This window comes from Mirounga angustirostris, unplaced genomic scaffold (assembly GCF_029215605.1).
Source record: "Mirounga angustirostris isolate CCGP_5_RB_7025 unplaced genomic scaffold, mMirAng1.0.hap1 SCAF_4, whole genome shotgun sequence".
Lineage (NCBI taxonomy): Eukaryota > Metazoa > Chordata > Mammalia > Carnivora > Phocidae > Mirounga > Mirounga angustirostris.
The window spans coordinates 141167013-141185750 of record NW_026991712.1 but is presented as its reverse complement, the minus strand read 5'-3'; the positions used below and the strand labels follow the sequence as shown (position 1 = coordinate 141185750).

At 45.4% G+C, this 18738-nt stretch overlaps 1 long non-coding RNA gene across 1 annotated transcript in view; it reads right to left on the bottom strand.

The window, feature by feature from the left end:
• LOC123859550 (uncharacterized) overlaps positions 1 to 18738 on the bottom strand; it is a 162116-nt gene that overhangs the window by 34487 nt on the left and 108891 nt on the right. The window contains exons 8-9 of the long non-coding RNA XR_010410924.1: positions 4140 to 4177; positions 2666 to 2775 (exon numbers count right to left, since the gene is read on the bottom strand). This is a non-coding gene — a long non-coding RNA (uncharacterized LOC123859550). The remainder of the gene's footprint in view (positions 1 to 2665; positions 2776 to 4139; positions 4178 to 18738) is intronic.

The window sequence follows — 18738 nt, the reverse complement described above, 5'->3', positions numbered from 1 at the left end:
TGATGTCTCCGTCACTCACACATCAGTCTCCCTCATAATACAGAAATCATTTAGTAACCCGAACAACCAAATACAGAGTTAAAAATTCTTACTTTTAAAGCCATCTTTATGGCCATTTTGCTCCCTCCAAAAAAGTGTTTTAACGCTAATGAAAATACCTCTTTTTCTGTGTGGCATTATTCCAGTATTTTATTACTAGGCTCTGGGGTGGGGCATTATGGTTTATTTCTAGCAACACGGGGCAGAAAAAGAGAGGGAATAGAGTTCATGGGGTGACAAAGAGTGTTCCCCAACCCCTACCCCAGCCCATCAGAAACTTGGAAATAATGGATGAAATAAACTAGATGATCCATAATTCATGGAGAAAACTTAATCATATGTAAGCAGAAATGGAGACAGGTATCTATAAAAGTATTAGTAGAGGATATTGGAAATCCCCCAAAGCCTTCACTCCAGAGTGATCTTCCTAAACCACAAATAGGATTACTTCGCCACCTGCTTAAAACTTTTCAAATAGCTTCCTCTTGTTATGAGGACAAAGTCCTAACTCCTTAACTGGGCTAGGAGACCTTGCAGTTTTTCACCCCTGCTCACTTTCCTAGCCTCACCCCAGTACCCTCCTAATCTTGTCTCCGCTGTGCCCCCCACACACACCCACATATGCGTCCATGCACACACACAGACGCACAAACACACACACATGCACACGCATTCACAAACACACACAAACGCATGTGCACGCTTCCCCCTACTCCTATTGATCTTTCAGGCCTCAGAGCAGACATCACTTCTTCCAGGAAGCCCTCTAGAAATGTAAACGAGGGGCTCTTGGGTGGCTCAGTCGTTAAGCATCTGCCTGCCTTCAGCTCAGGTCATGGTCCCAGGGTCCTGGGATCGAGCCCCGCCTCGGGCTCCCTGCTCCGCGGGAAGCCTGCTTCTCCCTCTCCCACTCCCCCTGCTTGTGTTCCCTCTCTCGCTGTCTCTTCTCTCTGTCAAAAAATAAATTAAAAAATTAAAAAAAAAAAAGAAATGTAAATGAGATGCTTTTCCTATGACTCCCCAGTGGCACCTCATACTTCACCATCTTAACCCTTCTACACGGTTTTGTAATTGCTTTTTTACCTGTCTAGCTCCCCTAACTAGATTACGGGATGAATGCTGTATGTATAATGTCTACCACTGCAGCCCTGGGATCTAGGACAGGGCCTAGCTCACTAAATACTTGTCAAATTAAACTTAATTGAAGAGACTGAATTTAATATGACCTGGAAAATCTTAGGCAGGCCTAGCACTTAGTAGGTGCACAGTAAACATCTGTCATATTGAATTGAATTAAACTGAATATGACTTGGATCATCTCAGAGAGGCAAAACAGATTAATTGCATTTCAGGAAGCCAGTAGACAGTTAATAGAATCAAATAGGGGTGCCTGGGTGGCTCAGTTGGTTAAGCGACTGCCTTCGGCTCAGGTCATGATCCTGGAGTCCCGGGATCGAGTCCCGCATCGGGCTCCCTGCTCGGCAGGGAGTCTGCTTCTCCCTCTGACCCTCCTCCCTCTCATGCTCTCTGTATCTCATTCTCTCTGTCTCAAATAAATAAATAAAAAATCTTAAAAAATATATATATAATCAAATAGTATCGCCATATGTGATCGAGGACGGTGTTCACCCAAGGACAGAGGTCATAGTGGAATAGGAAAACAATTAACATGTTTAGGGGGAAGAACTGGTTGTTTTTACCTAGCCCCGCTCAAGAGAAGAAAGTCTGTGAACCAAGCCCCGACTCCAACTGGCCACCGGACAGGGTGCTCAGCTGGGGCAGTGGACTCATCAGGCCTCATCATCCCTCACGATGCTTGGCCTCCTTTTCTCAGATTCACTCTTCAGCCAGCATCCCATAAACTTGCCCTGAGGATTTCACAGGGAGACCGTGGACTGATGCCGGCATTCTTTTTTCCTTTTGGCAGCTCCATTTCTCATTGCAAAGGACTAAGTTGGCCCTGGTCAGGCACTGCCCTCTTGGAAGCCAGGCTAGTGGGAATTCGTCCTGACCATGGCTCCGTTCTGAGCCTAGGAACAAATTTACAGAACTGCCCTGGCTGAGCAGTCAGTGGTGCCCCGCCCCACCCCCTCCCCAGAAGACCCTGCTGTCTCATTTCTTCTAGATGCAATGGGAAGCAAACCTAGGACCAGCATACCTCGGTGAACACGGGCTGAGGGACCTGTGCCTGCGGCTGGCTACGCTGGGGCAATTCAGCAGTAAAGGCACCGCCGAACTTGGCAATGGCAGGCGGGCAGACACTCAGGCGAGTCACACGGGCCTGGAGATAGTCTTCGGTGGTGGGATCCTGGCAGCTGGACGGGTGTTTCAGGCAGACTCGAGTTGTACGGAGGGGCACAAGTCAGCATTAGGCAGGGCCTGGGAGCAAGACTCCATTCGCAGGAAGATGGAGTAAGGAGCCCGGGACAATGGTAACCAGATTCTCATCCTGGCTCCCTTTTGTTGAGCACAGACCATGTTCCAAGCAATGTCGTCGGTGTCTTTATAAACATTATCTATTTAACTCTCCCAACAACCCCGTGATCCAGGTACTGACAACACCCCGATTTACGATGAAGAAACCACTCTGGATATAACTGCCGATATTTGGCTATTGTTCACCTACCAAAAAACAATGGCAGCTTCCTGTGGCTCCATCCAATAGTGACTGTCTCCATGAGGACTGGCCCAGGAGTCTCCTCAGGATGAACACGTTAGTGGAAGTGAACAGACAGGCTGGAAGTGAACCAGAGGAGGGGTCAGGATGACACAGCCAGCTAGGGCTTGAGGGAATGATGGCCTCAGTGTGGACAAGTTCCAAAAATACTGTTGTTGAGCCCCCAGCAAGTGATCGCGGGGTCTCTGGCCAAGGGGTCTGGTCCCACAGATAAGCCCGCTGATGTTTACCAGTCAAGGCACAAGCGAAGTCACAGACTGAGCCGCCCCCTCTCCCAATACCCAGAGGCCCAGACAGCCGTTCACGTCTCTGTCAGCCCTTGCCGAGCCTCTTTCTGTGAACAGAAATCAGATCACATGTTGCCTGAAGTCAGATATGTGACCAGACTCAGTGCACTGTGCAAGATTTCACCAATGATGAAAATAACTTTCTCCTGCTGCATTTAACATCTGGTGTCACAGATTTTTGCTGAGAGCCATAAAATCACTAACTTGCAGAGAAAACCTCATTGTTGAAAAATACATTTATGGAGGGGTGGGCGGCAGCCAGAGCCCGGCTCTGCTCTGAGGCTGCCTCAGTGTTTGTGGTGGCCCTTGGTCTCCTCGGTGGACGATGACTCTCACAAGGCCTCAGGAGCAAAGGGGGGCAGTAATGACAGACCCAGGCTGGTGACTCGGTCACTGACTAGCTGAGGTACCTTGGACTGGTTCCTTAACCTCTCTGATCTTCCATTTCCTTGTCTACAAAAAAAACAAAAAAGGATAAAAATAACCACCTGCCAGGGTGACTCTGTAGTCAATGAGATAACATATGTGACAGTGCCTGGCACAAGAGTAAATGCTAGCTTCTTTCTCCTTTCTCTTCCTTTTCTTTTTTTGCTCTCTGACATTTCCTTTCAGACCCAAGTCTGCTTGCACACTGTGGCATTTGTCAAAGACTTGTACATATAACAAGCTTGGCCCAAGCTGCAGCTCACTGGGACCCCCTGCTCTGCTCGGGTTGGAGGCACTGATGTTCTAGTCCATCTCTCCCAGTGAAATGGAAGTTCTCTGGGGAAAGGGACTGTGCCCATTCCCCCAGAACCTGGCACGCAGTCGGGTGCTCGGGCACGTACTACATAGAGGAGTGAACAGTGTGACATCAAGAAGCAGCAGGAAGGGGGGCGCCTGGGTGGCGCAGTCAGTTAAGCATCTGCCTTCGGCTCAGGTCATGATCCCAGGGTCCTGGGATCGAGCCCCGCGTCGGGCTGCCGGCTCCGCGGGAGGCCTGCTGCCCCCTCTGCCTGCCGCTCCCCCTGCTCATGCACTCGCTCTCTTGCTCTCTCTGACAATAAATAAATAAATAAAATCTTTGAAAAAAAGCAGTAGCAGCTGCAGGCAGGGAGGAGGTGGTACCACGGTGCATGGCAACAACCGGCACTTACCTAGCATGCTCCTGCTCCATCCAGGTCCGGGGCGAGGCCTGGAAATACAGGGATTAAGTGATAAATGGGTGAGCCTCAATTTCCCTGATAAGTGAGGGCTAGCATGGGAGGGCTTGCTCCTTGTAACTGTAATCGTGGCCTAGGGCACCTGCCTCTTGCCAGGCCGGCCACATTTGAGACCTCCTCTCCCCTGCTTGTCCTTCTCATGGCTGCCCTCAACAGCCACATTAGGTCTACTTTCCCTTGCGTCCACTTGTTGCTGTGGGTAGAGCATGCAGAGGAAGCAACAAGATGTGACTGACCCTGCCCTGCCCACAGCATGGCCTTGACGTCTGAAGCCACTCCCGTTGGTGTAAGTTTTTGCTCAGAGCACGTTCCATCTCCCATGTCTCTCTGTCTCTCTCTGTCTCTGTCTCTGTCTTCCTGCCCCCCACCCCACCGCCACCTCAGTGTGTGTGTGTTTCTATTTCTGAGTGCGTGTGCACTGTCTCTCATACACTCTTGTGTTTCTGTCCGTCTCCATTCCTCTGTCTCGCCGTCTCCCCACGACCTGTGTCTCTGTGTGTGGGTGTCTCTCTCTCTTTCTGTCTCTCTCAGCCTGTCTCTGCCCTCCTTCCCCCTCTGCCTGCCCCTCCCCCTGCCCTCCCAGCCTGCCCCTACCTGAGCCCCTCCCCCAGATGCCGGGGGCGGGGGGGGGGTCCACACACAGCCCAGCCACTCTGTGCATATTTTTAACTCTCACTTATTATCTCCACCGCCCGCCATTTTTGGCTGCAGGCCACAGCAAACAGAATGTGAGAAAGCAAAAACTAATGAGCTTCTTCAAGAGAGGATAGGGAGCTTCTGTTATTTCATTTAGTCCTCAGAGTTTAACTTCTGGCACTTCCGTCACATCTCCAAATGGTAAGTGAAGGTTGTTACTTTTCAATTTGGTTGGACTGTGTAGCACATTTCATCAATTAAAATGCACCCGTAGTGCAAAATCACAACAGGGCCGGCAGGAAGGGTGCTAGTGTGTGAGGGATTGTTTTTTTTCAAAGTTACTTTTGTTCCGTGTAGTTACGATCTGTTCAAGGCCCCCTTTTGCTCCAAACACCACCACCGTGCACCTGAGAGCAACGTGTGTGCAAATCTGAGGCAGGGCAGCACTCTGACTGGCCAAGGACCCTGCAGGCCCTGGACAGCCTGGACCCAGGGTGAACCCGGGGCTCTGGATTTAGCTCTGGATCTGCTAAATGGCCTCCCAACCTATGGAGTGACCTGGGCAGGTCATTCAACCTGTCTGTACCCTGTTCCTGATGCAGCCATCCCTCACCCATATGCCCCAGAAGGAATTCTCTAACTGGAAAGATCTTCAGAAGGGGAAATGAATGAGTGGAATAATAGGCTTCCCCGACCTCCCTGATATTTGTTCATCCAGCGGATACTTATTTACTGCATGCCAGGTACGGTGCTGGCCTCAGTATTCGGAAATGTGAGATTTGAAGACTTCAACTTTCTCTCCATCCTTCCCTGCCAAATTGGGGTTGATGAATTTGAGTCACCACAAAAGTGTATCCCCTCAACCTTCTATTCTTCCTATAAAGTTTACATGGAGGGAGAACTAGGGATGCACTTTTTAAAAAATTATTGCTGTTTCCTGATTATAAGAATAATACCTTTATTATAACAAAAAAAAATGTTTATCACAGATCAAAAGAAAGAACAAAATGTAAATCAGTCACAATCCTTCCTCCCAAAGAGCACCACTATTTTCAAAGGAATGTCATTTTTTAATGTCAACAGAAAGCAGCAAGCCCACTAAAAGAGAACTGAACCCTGGAGAGAAAACCTAAATTTCAGTCATTGTATGACTGAGCACCCATCTTACACCAGATGCCATTATGGATTTACAAAATTAGCAAGGTAGTGTCTTGCCTTTCCAGGGCTTGGGAAGCACAGACTTACTGGTAATTTTTACCCACATGTTTTAAAACTCAGATCTAAAGTCTCTAAACCAAGAACGTAGGTTAGGAATGGGCTCCATATCTGATTTTCAGTGAGGGTTTTTTACTCATTCTAAAGTTCTGTCCCCCATTTTACTTTTCCCACTGTTAGTACTTCCCCATCCCCCACAGTTCACCCCTTTGCACTTGGATTCTTTTCCCCATGTTTCCCTTTCGGAAACTGTGAACACTTGGCAGCCTTAGCCTTGTGCAATGTCTAAGAGATTAGCCCTAATGTCTCGGGCAGGCTATGAACGACAGAACAGAGAAGGGTACACAATGAGCAATATTACACTTTTACAAAGCTCCTGCAGATGGGCTGCTCGTAAATGCTCTGAACTGGACAGGACACGAAGAACATCCCAGGTCTGTTCCCAAAGTGTGGTGCTCAAAAACTAGTGTCCCTTGTAATGTTGGAGGACAGAGAAGGTGGTGGTCAAATAGATTTGAGAAATGCTTCTGGCCCCATCCCAGTAACAAAGCACATTAACCCATCAAAGGCTCTGAGAAATCCCCTGAACTCGCTTTAACCCGACAATTCCCAAACATCTGACCATGGGTGTTGGAAACACTCAGGAACATCCTATAAAGCTCATGTGGGGACATAAATGGCAGTTACTGTTATTGTAGAAGTTATTCATATTAATATTATGTTAATGTACCAAAAAGGGACATTGGATCTGGTGTTATTGACAACATCCTTCTCTTACCACTGCCAGAGTCATTGCTATTATACAAGGTCATCACTGATCTGGCCTCTGCCCAGTTCACTAGCCTCAGCTCCCACCCATCCCACACTTCAGTCTTCCCAGATTGCTTGAAATGCCCCCAAACACACATGTGCTTCTAATTGCTCCCTCGCTGCAATCCTCGGCTAACTTACCTACACAGTTGGCTCCTACCCATTTTCTAAGGTTCAAATTTCCTCCCCCCGTGGAGCTGTCTCTGAACCCTCCGGGAGCAGGACACCCTTCCTTGTTTTGTCCTGGCATTCTGTTTATACTTCATCCACTGAGTAAGAGGGTTTGCTTCCATTCCTGTCTTCTCTGCCAGGCTGGGAACTCCCAGAGGACAAGAATAGTGATTTATTCTTCTTTGTATTCACAGGATTTAGTGTAGTGACTGATTCATAGAAGTTTCCAAATAAAGGGATGAAAATGGACCCGCATCCAGAGGTCAGGCAAACCCCAGTGAAAGGGGACAAAAGGAGAAGATGCTTGAAATAAGAGAAAATGTAGGCGGGTAGCAACTGACATTTGGAAGCTTCAACTCTAAGTGACATCCTGGTTTTAGTAGTGTCTCAACAACATTGGCAACATCCAGACCTGTGGGTGGTCTGTATGGGGGTGGGGGGATTGCAGAACAGATTTCCAGGAAACTGAACCTCAGACATAGTACCAGGAGGTCAGGATGGGGTGAGCCCTAGAAAAAACAGGGGAACTCAGATGCAAATCTCAGTCATTGGGAACCAGTCATTGGGTTGATTGAACTAACATCCCAGAGTTCCTTAAACTCCCCTTAAATGGGAAGAGGATTGAATCCAGATTTGGAGGCACGGCTGAGCCCACAGGTGTAGATTAAGTGGCTGCACCTGGAGGATTAGTGGACTGCAGGGACAGGAAGCCAAGCCGATCGTTAAGGATTCCAGGTGCTTCTCTCCGCCATGGCCTTGCTCAGGTCTGTCTCTATCTTTATGATAGAACCTCAGACTCTCCCCCCACAACGACAGATTTCTACATTCAGATCACCATTCCAGAAAAGTGCCTTCAACCTACTTTCAAAATCATTTGTGCCCTAGAGTTTACATCCCCGAATCAGACTCATGGAGTTGTAATCCAAAGATCTCCTCGCCACAATATACTCAAAGCCAGGTTGGGAGCTTCAGTGACTTATTAATAATGTAAAAACCACATATCCAAATGGTTTCGGGATAAAATGGACATAGGTAATAAATATAAGTGGGATTCTTTCAAGAAAAAAAAAAAAAAAACTATTCGTTTCCTTTTAATGGCTGAAGACAAAAATCTCTCAAGTATCTATACCAATCAGAATAGTTAAAGGAAAAATACAGAAGATTCAGGTCAAGCTAAGAGGATTTGAAATGTAGTTTATATTATTCAATAGCTTCTAAAAATGGGGGGAAACAGATTCTAATTAAATCTGAAAGTCCCAAATCCATATCTAGATCAAACTGTGAAGGGAGAAGCTGACCACATTGGTTTAGAATGATCTTGTTGGCAGTATGGGTACTGGGAGGAAACTCTTCAGTAAAGCATTGGAAAGAGGCCAAAAAGGTCTAAAGTTTTACATTTTCCATGAAAGGTCTAAAGGATGAAAGAGGATTTTCTGTTTTGGGGATTTTTGGGGGGGAGGGGGCCATTGTTTTTGGTTTTGTTTTACTATATCAGTCTGGGCACCAGAGAACAATGAGAGGAAGAGATAGAAATGATGGAATACTGGACGAGTGGGGGCCAGACAGAAGGATGGACAAATGGATGGATGGGTGGGTAGATGGACGAGTGAGTGCGGGTGAAAAGGCAACATTTTGGAAATGTGGATAAAGTGGGCAAGGTTCTAACTCGGTCACTTGCTTGGTGTTTTCCCCAAAAGGCCACACATAGTTTCTCAAAGTCCTCGTGCTTCGTGGGATGGTCAGGACAAATGCCATATGCAACTCAAGTGTGCGCTAGGATCACTCTGTCCTTTGAGAGTCTAATAACATTGCTGAGACACTACCTCCATGCCATTCCTCATCAAATCTCACAGTCTCCCCAAGATTGCTGTGGTTCTAGGGCTTATATGTTCTTGATCTTGTTACTCAGATTTTTTTGTTCCAGCTACACCTAGAAAGCACTCTGTCTATCCTCTTCTCTCAGTTCTGACTCAGATACACAGTTCTACCTTTTTCCTTGATTTACCCCAGATACCGCTCCTATACAGTTCACTGAGAATATAGGAGAACATTGATGGGCGGTGACACAAGAGAACCACACAGCAGATGGGTGTGGTAAGAGTCACTATCAGGCGGTCCGGCGATCAGAGGGTCCTGCTCCTCTAATCTCACAGCCATCCCTGCAGCAGGGGAGTTTCTCGCTTGCTTGCCTTCTCCTCAGAATCTCTGGCCCCCTGTTACTGTTTGCTTCCACTCTCTCCCTACATTCCTCTCACGTTTTTCTTCTCTGCTCCCAACACTGCACATTCGTGTCTACTTCGTACCCATTCAGGTTTCTCTTCCCCTCCTCCCCCACAGCTCTCCCTGGCTGTGCACAGGGGCTCCTTATGATCCAACACACCATGAAGGTGTGTCCGAGAAAAAGGCTTTTCTCTCTGTGACAGGGATCGGATTTGTCTCAACGTAGCAATCCACCCCCCGCCAAACCACCACCACACTCTTATCCCAGCAATAATCCTTAGACGCCCAGCAACCATTACTGTTAGCTCTCAATCAGGGGCTGAAGGTCTATGCTCCTTACCTCAGTCTGTAACCCGGCCCAGTCCAGCCCCACCCACCTTCTCCTCCAGTGGCTCCCTGAAATCCACTTGGCACCTGGGTTTCTTAAAAACCAATTATCTTGAAACATGAAGAGTACACAGGGCCAGATAATGCTAAAGCCATTTGATTTATTTTACCTCATTTAATGTCACAGCAATCTTATTAGATGGGCAGTATGCCCATTTTACTAATGAAGAGACTAAGGCTCAGAGAGGTTAAATAATTTTCCCAAAGTCGCACAGTTTTCCTCCTTCCAATTCATTTTCATTCCTGTAGCTGAAATGATTTCTCATATCTGTGAGCAGAATTGTTTTTCTAAAAGGGAAATGTCACCTATAGTTAAGAGTCCCTTATGGGGGGTGTCTGGGTGGCTCAGTCATTAAGTGTCTGCCTTTGGCTCGGGTCATGATCCCAGGGTCCTGGGATCGAGCCCCGCATCGGGCTCCTTGCTCTGCGGGAAGCCTGCTTCTCCCTCTCCCACTCCCCCTGCTTGTGTTCCCTCTCTCGCTGTGTCTCTCTCTGTCAAAAAATAAATAAAAAATCTTTTTAAAAAAAGAGAGTCCCTTATGGTTTGCCTCAGGAGACAAACTGAGGGTTGCTGGAGGGGAGGTGGGTGGGGGGATGGGGAATTGGGTGATGGGCATTAAGGAGGGCACTTGATGGAATGAGCACTGAGTATTATATGCAACTGATGAATCACTAAATTCTATCCCTGAAACTAATAATATACTATATGTTAACTAAATTGAATTTAAATAAAAAAATTTTTTTTAAAAGTGAAATAAAAGGGAAATGTCACTTTCTTGCTTAAAACTCTTCAGTGGGGTGTTTATACGCAAACAAGGAATCATGGAACACTACATCAAAAACTAGTGATATACTATATGGTAACTAAAATAACATAATAAAAAATAAAATAAATAAAATAAGACTCTTCAGTGGCTGTCAACTGTCCTCAGGGACAAATTTATCATCGGTCCTATCTTTCTCCAAGCCACCCTCTCCTTGCTTCTCCCTATTCCCTTAGACTCTAGGTTCTAACCACACTGAATTATATGTTGTTCCCCAAACACACCTCCTGTTCTCTGCCCCTGTTTTGTCTGTCTGTCATTATCTCCCTACAAGAATGAAAGCTTCTTTCTTTTGTTCATCACTGCTGTAACCTCACTTACTATCTACAGCAGTGCCTGGCACACAGTAGGTCTTCACATCAGCTGAAATAAGTCAATTGTTCAAGTTCCTAGAGCAAAATGGTAGAGCTTGGATTTGAACCCAGGTCTTTCTGACTCCAGGGTTGACTCTCCTTCCTTTGTCCCAGGCTGCTTCTCATGAACAGGGCTCTCCACGGGGGCCTTGAGCACAAGTAACATAAAAATAGGAATAGAGGGTGGAGGGGAGGGCGGGTAAAAGTGAAATGGAATTAAAGGAGGTGCCATGGAGGGATTTTGTTTATTTCCCAAATAACTTGGGGCTCCTGCCCAACACGGTACAAGATCCTCAGGCTAGAAGCCCTGGTTCTCATCTCAGCCCAGCCAGTAACTAGTACTCACCACCTAAGAAGTCACATAGTGGGGCGCCTGGGTGGCTCAGTCGTTAAGTGTCTGCCTTCGGCTCAGGTCATGATCCCAGGGTCCTGGGATCAAGCCCCGCATCGGGCTCCCTGCTCCGCGGGAAGCCTGCTTCTCCCTCTCCCACTCCCCCTGCTTGTGTTCCCTCTCTCGCTGTGTCTCTCTCTGTCAGATAAATAGATAGAATCTTAAAAAAAAAAAAGAAGTCACATCTCCGTCAGACTTCCATTTCCTCTTGCGGAAAGGTAGTCTGTGGAACAAGGTGATTTAAGGTCCTGAGGGCCTGCAAAAAGTAAGAGCAAAATACAATGTTTTTTATTTACCACACCATTATTGTCTGAAGGCCTTCCTGGGGAGCTAAGTATGTCCAGACTGCAGTGTTCGCCCAAAGAGCACTTCTTTCACTGTTATTTATCTATGTGGGCCCAGGTAAAAAATGGCTAAAGCCTTGATAGCTTGCTAAGGACAAACTCTCTGAGCACACCTGTATAATGCCCTGTGGGTAGGAGAGCCTGCCTAGGTGCTCAAGGAAGACATTTTCTTTCTTTCTTTCTTTTTTTCTTAAAGATTTTATTTATTTATTTATTTGAGAGAGAGAGAACGAGCAGTGGGGAGGGGCAGAGAGAGAGAGAGAGAAGCAGACTCCCTGCTGAGCAGGAAGCCCATGCAGGGCTGGATCCCAGGACCCAGAGATCATGACCTGAGCCCAAGGCAGACGCTTAACCGACTGAGCCACCCAGGCGCCCCAGAAGACATTTTCATTTAGCCAACATAAAGTTACCAAGGCCCTGCACATAGTGCCTGGCAAATAATTATGTAAGTAAGTAACAACAGTCATGTTCCATTCATTGCGTCTCTTGGGGAGCCAGGGAGGGTTTAGACAGGGAAGTCATACAGTCAGATTTGTATGATGCCAGCTTCTATGTGAGTTCCAGAGAGCAAGACCGGAGGCAGAGACCAGTTATTAAATCCACTGCGACAATCCAGGAGAGACTTGATGGGGCCCTGAATAAAGTCAGGGGGACGTGGACAGACCGACATCCCTGGGAGGTAGAGAGTGACTGAGGGTAGATGCAATAGGAAAGCACCCCTATGGCCAGCATTGCTGGGCAGGACAGTGATTAGTACTAATCACCACACTCAAGGCTTGCTTGGTTCACCCGTCCAGGGAGGCAAGATGCCAAGAGGCACAGGTGTTCCACTGCAGCCTCTGCCTCTCCTGATTGCATAAACAGGCCTCCTGCCTTCCTGCCTCCTCAACATCCAGCATCCCCAGGGAGACCTGGCCTCCAGTCCAGGGTGCTCGAGGCAGAGAGGCAGAAGGGGTGCAGGCGTCCAAGAGAGGGTGAGAGCTCCTTATGGGCATTGTTATTCAGACTCTACCAAGTCCTGGAAGGGCTGGTGGTCCCTCCCGTGGGCCCAGCTTCGTGTGATCTTCGCACACTCCACACCCGCTCGCTACCATCTGTTTTCCATCGATGCTGAGCACGGGCTCGTGCGTGTGGTCACAATCGCCCAGAAAAATCACTCTGCCAACAAATATGAAAATGCTCCATTTCATCCTCTCCCTCTCTTTCTCTCTTTTTAACTGACTTATGAAATGGACATTGAAAATATTGGCCCTTTCTATAGTGTCTCTCCCAACCCCAAGGAAAATATAATGACATCGGATTCCCCTTGATATCCAGACTTTATTGAAAGGGAGGGGCACCTCACTGCACACATACAAGGACCAAACCAAAATAGGAAATATGAGCAAAGTGGTTGCATCCTTTTGCAATCAACTATTATAAAAGCTGGCCATCCCCTGTTCAATAAGAAAATATGGAGTTTCCACCAGGCCCAGTTTTATTTTACATAATTGTAACCATCTCGCATGTCAATTAAGATAGAATGTTACCTTTGGGATGGGATCAATTAGGGCCCTGAAGATTGAATTTGGAATCATGATTAGTCTGTTTTACATTTTGCATTCATTTTCCAAAATATACAATTGTCTGATTCAGCCCAATTTTTAAAAACATATTGTAAACTTATTTATTTTTTTAAGCCAAAACAGACGTGGGAGGCCTGCTAGTAACAGGAACCCTAGCAAAATGGAGGATGGGGTGGTGGGGTTGCTATTTGATTAGAGTCGATTCTTAAATTTCCACAGCAAGAAAATATTGAATGTGGTGTAATGGTTGCTGGATTTTCTTAAGAACTGAAATCATTACGCTCTGGCTATGATCCAAGTTCTTCCTTTTTTTTTTAGGTTACAATTTGAAACGGTGCAGAACATGCTATAGTTTTGTAGTCATTCATGTAATGTCATTGAATCGAGCTTCTGGAAATAGACAAAGGACTTTGTGTCCCAAAATGTTCTTCTGGCGGAAAATTGATAGCAGCATGAGATATGCTATTACTGGGTTTGGTTCTGCCTCCAAATTTGTGCTGACTAAAGTGATTTCATGAGAGAGAGCGAGCAAGAGAGAGAGGGAGAGAGAGAAAGAAAGAAAATGGGTAAATGAGTTGCCACTGTGTGGGGAAGCTAAATGCTTAAAATAAATGCAGCACAGAGGAAAGGCACACATTTCCCAGCAGAGATATGCAAGTTTTTTCAGGGGTCACTAACATAATGTGAACCTCTTTGCTTGCTTTTCTGAAGTTGTTTCCCGAACGGAGATGATGAACAGGCAAATGCAGGACATGAACCCCCTGGGTAACTCCCCCAAGCCCTCCCCTCCACAGTGTTGTCCCGCTCATTGTCACCCCTCGTCTGGAGCTTTTGCCAGATTCATCAGGACAACAGGCGAGTCCAGTTTCACCAACCAGGGATGCGATCTGAATGCAAATCAGGCCTCAGCCTGGACCCTCCAGCCAGGACACATGGTGTTGGGCAGAAGCCCAGGCCCGATCCATTCTTTGCCCCCTAATGCCTTTCCAAGATTTGCCATCTTCATTGCTACAGTCCCTTTCAGAAGGAAAAGCTAGAACTGTTTGTGCATAATGTGAAAGATATGTCAATAAAACCCCTTTCCACATAAATAGTACATCAAAATATTACCAAATAATGCTGGTGACTTTGCCAGCAGGCAGAGGACTCCATCTGGAGATAATATCTTCCAACTGAGAGGCGTCCAAGGTGCCCTTTCCCGGGCAGCGGGCAAGTTGACCATTCTGAGGCTGAATGCCATCCTCTCTGCACATGCAGGCTCTCAGAGATCCCCCTCCTCTCTGGTTCTGCCTAGACCACCCACATCTGGATCTGGGAGCTGTCTGCTCCCCTCCAAAATGAACACCCTGATCCTCTTTCCTCCGTGATGGCAATGGCATGATGCTTTTCTGACCACACTCCAATGATACCCAGGTATCCTCCAGAGGTGCCCATAAGCACAATCCTGGATTCTAAGGGGGCACAGAGCAGGCTGGCTGCACCAATATTCTCCATTCACATTCTTCTATCAACCCAGTGACCACAGCAAAGCTCACTATTGGGTCAGTTCTCAAAGGCGTCAGAAGTGACAGCTTCTGGGGCCCCTGGGTGGCTCAGTCATTAAGCGTCTGCCTTCGGCTCAGGTCATGATCCCAGGGTCCTGGGATCGAGCCCCGCATCGGGCTCCTTGCTCTGCGGGAAGCCTGCTTCTACCTCTCCCACTCCCCCCTGCTTGTGTTCCCTCTCTCGCTGTGTCTCTATCAAATAAATGAAATCTTTAAAAAAAAAAAAAAAAAGAAGAAGTGACAGCTTTTGAACAAAGTTTTCCTCACTTTCCCCTAACTCATGGATCTCTCGCCTCTGTTAATTCCTATGTCATTAGAGTCTGAGCCACATAGATATGCTTTTCATTGTTCTCCTTAGTTATTCAACAAATGTCTGCTGAGCATTTATCATATACAAAAACTAGCAAGGCAACAACAGTAAACAAAATATCAGTGGGGGTCGCCCCTGTGTATCTCCACGTACAGCTGACCCTTGAACAAAGTGGACTTGAGCTGCGCAGGTCCAATCATATACATTTTTTTACAGTATAGTACTGCAAATGTATTTTCTCTTATGAACGTCTTAATAACAGTTTCTTTTCTCCAGCTTACTTTATTGTAAGAATATGGTATGCAATACATATAGCATCCAAAATATGTGCTAACCAACCATTTATATTATTGATAAGATTTCCAGTTCACATTAAGCTGTTGGTACTTAAGTTTGGGGGGAATCGAAAGTTATAGTAGATTTTTGACTGCGTGGGGCTTGGCACCCCTAAACATCACATTGTTCAAGAGTCAACCATATCAGTGTGAATCCCAGCTACTCTGTTGAAGTCTGAAGATTTCTGAGAATCCTTAGAGACGTTTGTATTTATGGTCACCCAGGTTCCCTTTGTAAATGCCTTCTCTATCTAGGCCCACATCCACCAGGTCATGAAAAAAGTCATTTCTAGTTATTTAAAACTTCATGCAAAGCTTTTGTGAGTTTTGTGAGTAGGTTTTTGGAAGAAGTTGCTGAGCTTGTGGAAGAAACAGGAGGGAGTGATGCAGCAACACAAGGGCATGTTAAGCATTAAATGTAAAGGGTTGGACCATCCCACCATCCAAGGATTTCAATATGGGACTTCATTTAGCTTTTTCATAATTCACTCATCTCCTTCCCACCAGCTCGGCCTCACCCTTCATGATTCTCTACCCCTTTGTACTCTTCCTTCTCAGGAGAAAAAAAAAAAAAAAACTTATTTTCTAGATGCAACTGTTAGAATAATTCCCCTTTTCTTGGGGAAGGCGGGTATTGGGCTTACAACAACACTCACAGCCTTTGATTTCAAATACCCTTAGTGAATCATCAAGGTTATTTTCCCAAGCAAAGAGAGTTTCCTCCCTAAGAAAAACGTTCTACCAACTGTTAAGATGATACATATTTTTCCTTATTATACAAAGAGGTGTGACACAATTCAATTCAGTGTCACTTGCCATTCTCAGAATACATTCTATGTCCTTGGCACCACACTGAGCCCCCAAGCATACAAATTCACTGAATCCCTACCACACCTTACTGTGTTGGAGAAATTGAGGCTGGGAGCAATATGATTTTCAGATGATAAGAACTATTCTCTTAACCAATAAGTAAGTAACTCTCCCTCACACAATGTAGCAAAATTAATTACTTGCAAGTTTCAATGAGAAGTACAAAAATAAAAAGGCACGATCCCAGCACCAAGTGACTTACAGGATAGTGATCCATAAGAAACAGAAGACAGACAGACCTGGATGTAAATCCTCTCTATGTTGTGAATTTGTTGAATGACCCTGAACAAGTTACTCAACCTCTTTGAGCATAATTAGTATCCTCAAATAAAAAATGGAAATGATAACAGTACATAGCTGGTTAGGTTGTTTTGAGGACTCAGTGAGGTAAGATATGGAAAGTACTTGGCATCGTGTTTAGTGCATGAGGAGCCCCAAATGAATGCTATCTTTCATTATTATACAGAATATATTTTATAGCTTGCTTTTTGGATTTAGCATTTTATAATGAGAATCTTCCTGCTGCTGAATACCCTTTCAAAACATCATTTAGATGGTTACGTACTATCTTATCACATGGCATACCATAATTCATCTCACTCTTCCCTCGCTTCATTTATCTATTGGAGAATAATATTGTTTCTCTTCTCAATATGTTTGACATCTTTATATATTTAGGCTGTTATGTCTCTCTTTATATTTGCAAAAAGTATTTTTCTAGACGTTTGCTCTTTAATTTTGTTTAAAACATCTTTTGACACACAGTTATTAGTTAATTTTTATGTAAATTTTATCTGCGTTTTCCTTTGTGATTCCTTCCATTACTTTTAAGTTTACAAAATCCTTCCTACACAGAGATTAGAGGGTCATTCACCAACATTTTTTTCTAGTGTGAGGATACATTTTTCAATGTAAAGTGATTCATAAACCAAATAGATTCTGAAATGTAATGTTGGTGGTTTCATCTACACATGAGCATCCTCAATATCCCATGACTTGAAGGAACTTTTTAACAGTGTTAGTAATGCTTTTTTATAACATTGTTAGGGAGATTAAATAAAAATCAAATTTGAGGGGCACCTGGGTACCTCAGTTGGTAAAATATTTGACTCTTGGTTTCAGCTCAGGTCATGACCTCAGGGTCATGAGTTTGAGCCCTGTGTTGAGCCCCATGGTGGGCTCCATGCTCCACACTCAGCGTGGAATCTGCTTGAGAGTCCTCTCTCCCTCTGCCTCTATCCCTGCTTGCGGGCACTCTTTCTCTCTTTGTCTCTAAAATAAATAAATAAATCTTTTTAAAAAAAAATCATATTTGAGTCACTCATCCTGAGCAAGTTAGTCCACTACCTCCTTCTCGAGTAGAGTGATTTCTAAAATCTAAGAAGTTGCACAGATCTCCAGAAATGCTTTCATGAACATTAAAGCTCTCCTTAGCATGGCCCTGGCCCTTAAAGGGCTCTCTGTTTCCCCTGAAATTCTGAATAATTTAGAGAAAAGACTTTGGAGTGAAGCTGACCCAGATTCAAAGCTCAGCCCTCCTCTCAACACTGTAATTGTCTGAACATGTTCTAGGTAAATCCTCTGAGCCTCTGTTTCCTCAAAATGGAAGAAAATAATGGAACTGACTTCAGAGATCTACTGTGAACATTGAAAAAAGAATGTATGTAAATCTCTTAGCACAACACCTGACAAATAATAAGTGACCAACAAATGTCAGCTATTTTTCCATTTTCTCCACCCCAAGATGCTCATGGTTGTTCTTGAAGTCTAGTTGCCCAGCACAGACTGTGGAATAAGATTCCTCAGAACACTATAGCAGGAGGCCTCCCACTTCAGGAGAAGTTTGGCCTTCTAGCAAGCTGGGGTGGCAGTAAGCCAGAGATACTGGGTCCAAAGCATAGTGTGTCAGTTTCCTGGGAAAGCCATAACAGAGTACCACAAACTGCAAGTCTTCAAACCACAGAAATGTATTCTCTCCTAGGCCAGAAGTCTAAAAATCAAGGTGTCTGTAAGTCTGGGGGCTCTGAGGGAGAAACAGTCCTGCGCTTCTCTCCTAGCTTCTGGTGGCTGCCAGCAACCCTGATCTTCCTGGGCTAGTAGGCACATCTCTCCAATCTTCCATCTTCACATCACCTTCTCCCCTGTGTCTGTCTCCTCTTCTTCCATGGACACTTGTTATTGGCCTTCCTGGGTCATCTAATCTTGAGATCCATAACTTCATTACAACTGCAAAGACCCTTTTTCTGAATAAGATCACATATACAGGTTCTGAAAAGAGATCTATTTTGGGGGGTTACCACTCCACCTGCTCTACAGAGCGTCCTCCCCATTAAGTGAAAGAGATGGGGTACAAGGAGGAATATTCAACAATACCTCAGGTTATATCCTTGAGGACCAAATGACCATGGCAGCATTTTAGTCACCTCCTTTACACATCCAAATCAATAGAAAATACAGATATTAAAATGGATTAAAACCATAAGGGTAAAAATGGTTATCAGCTTACTGGGTCAGAAAGTATATCCTTGAAGGAATCCATAGTCACTTGCTAAAAATTG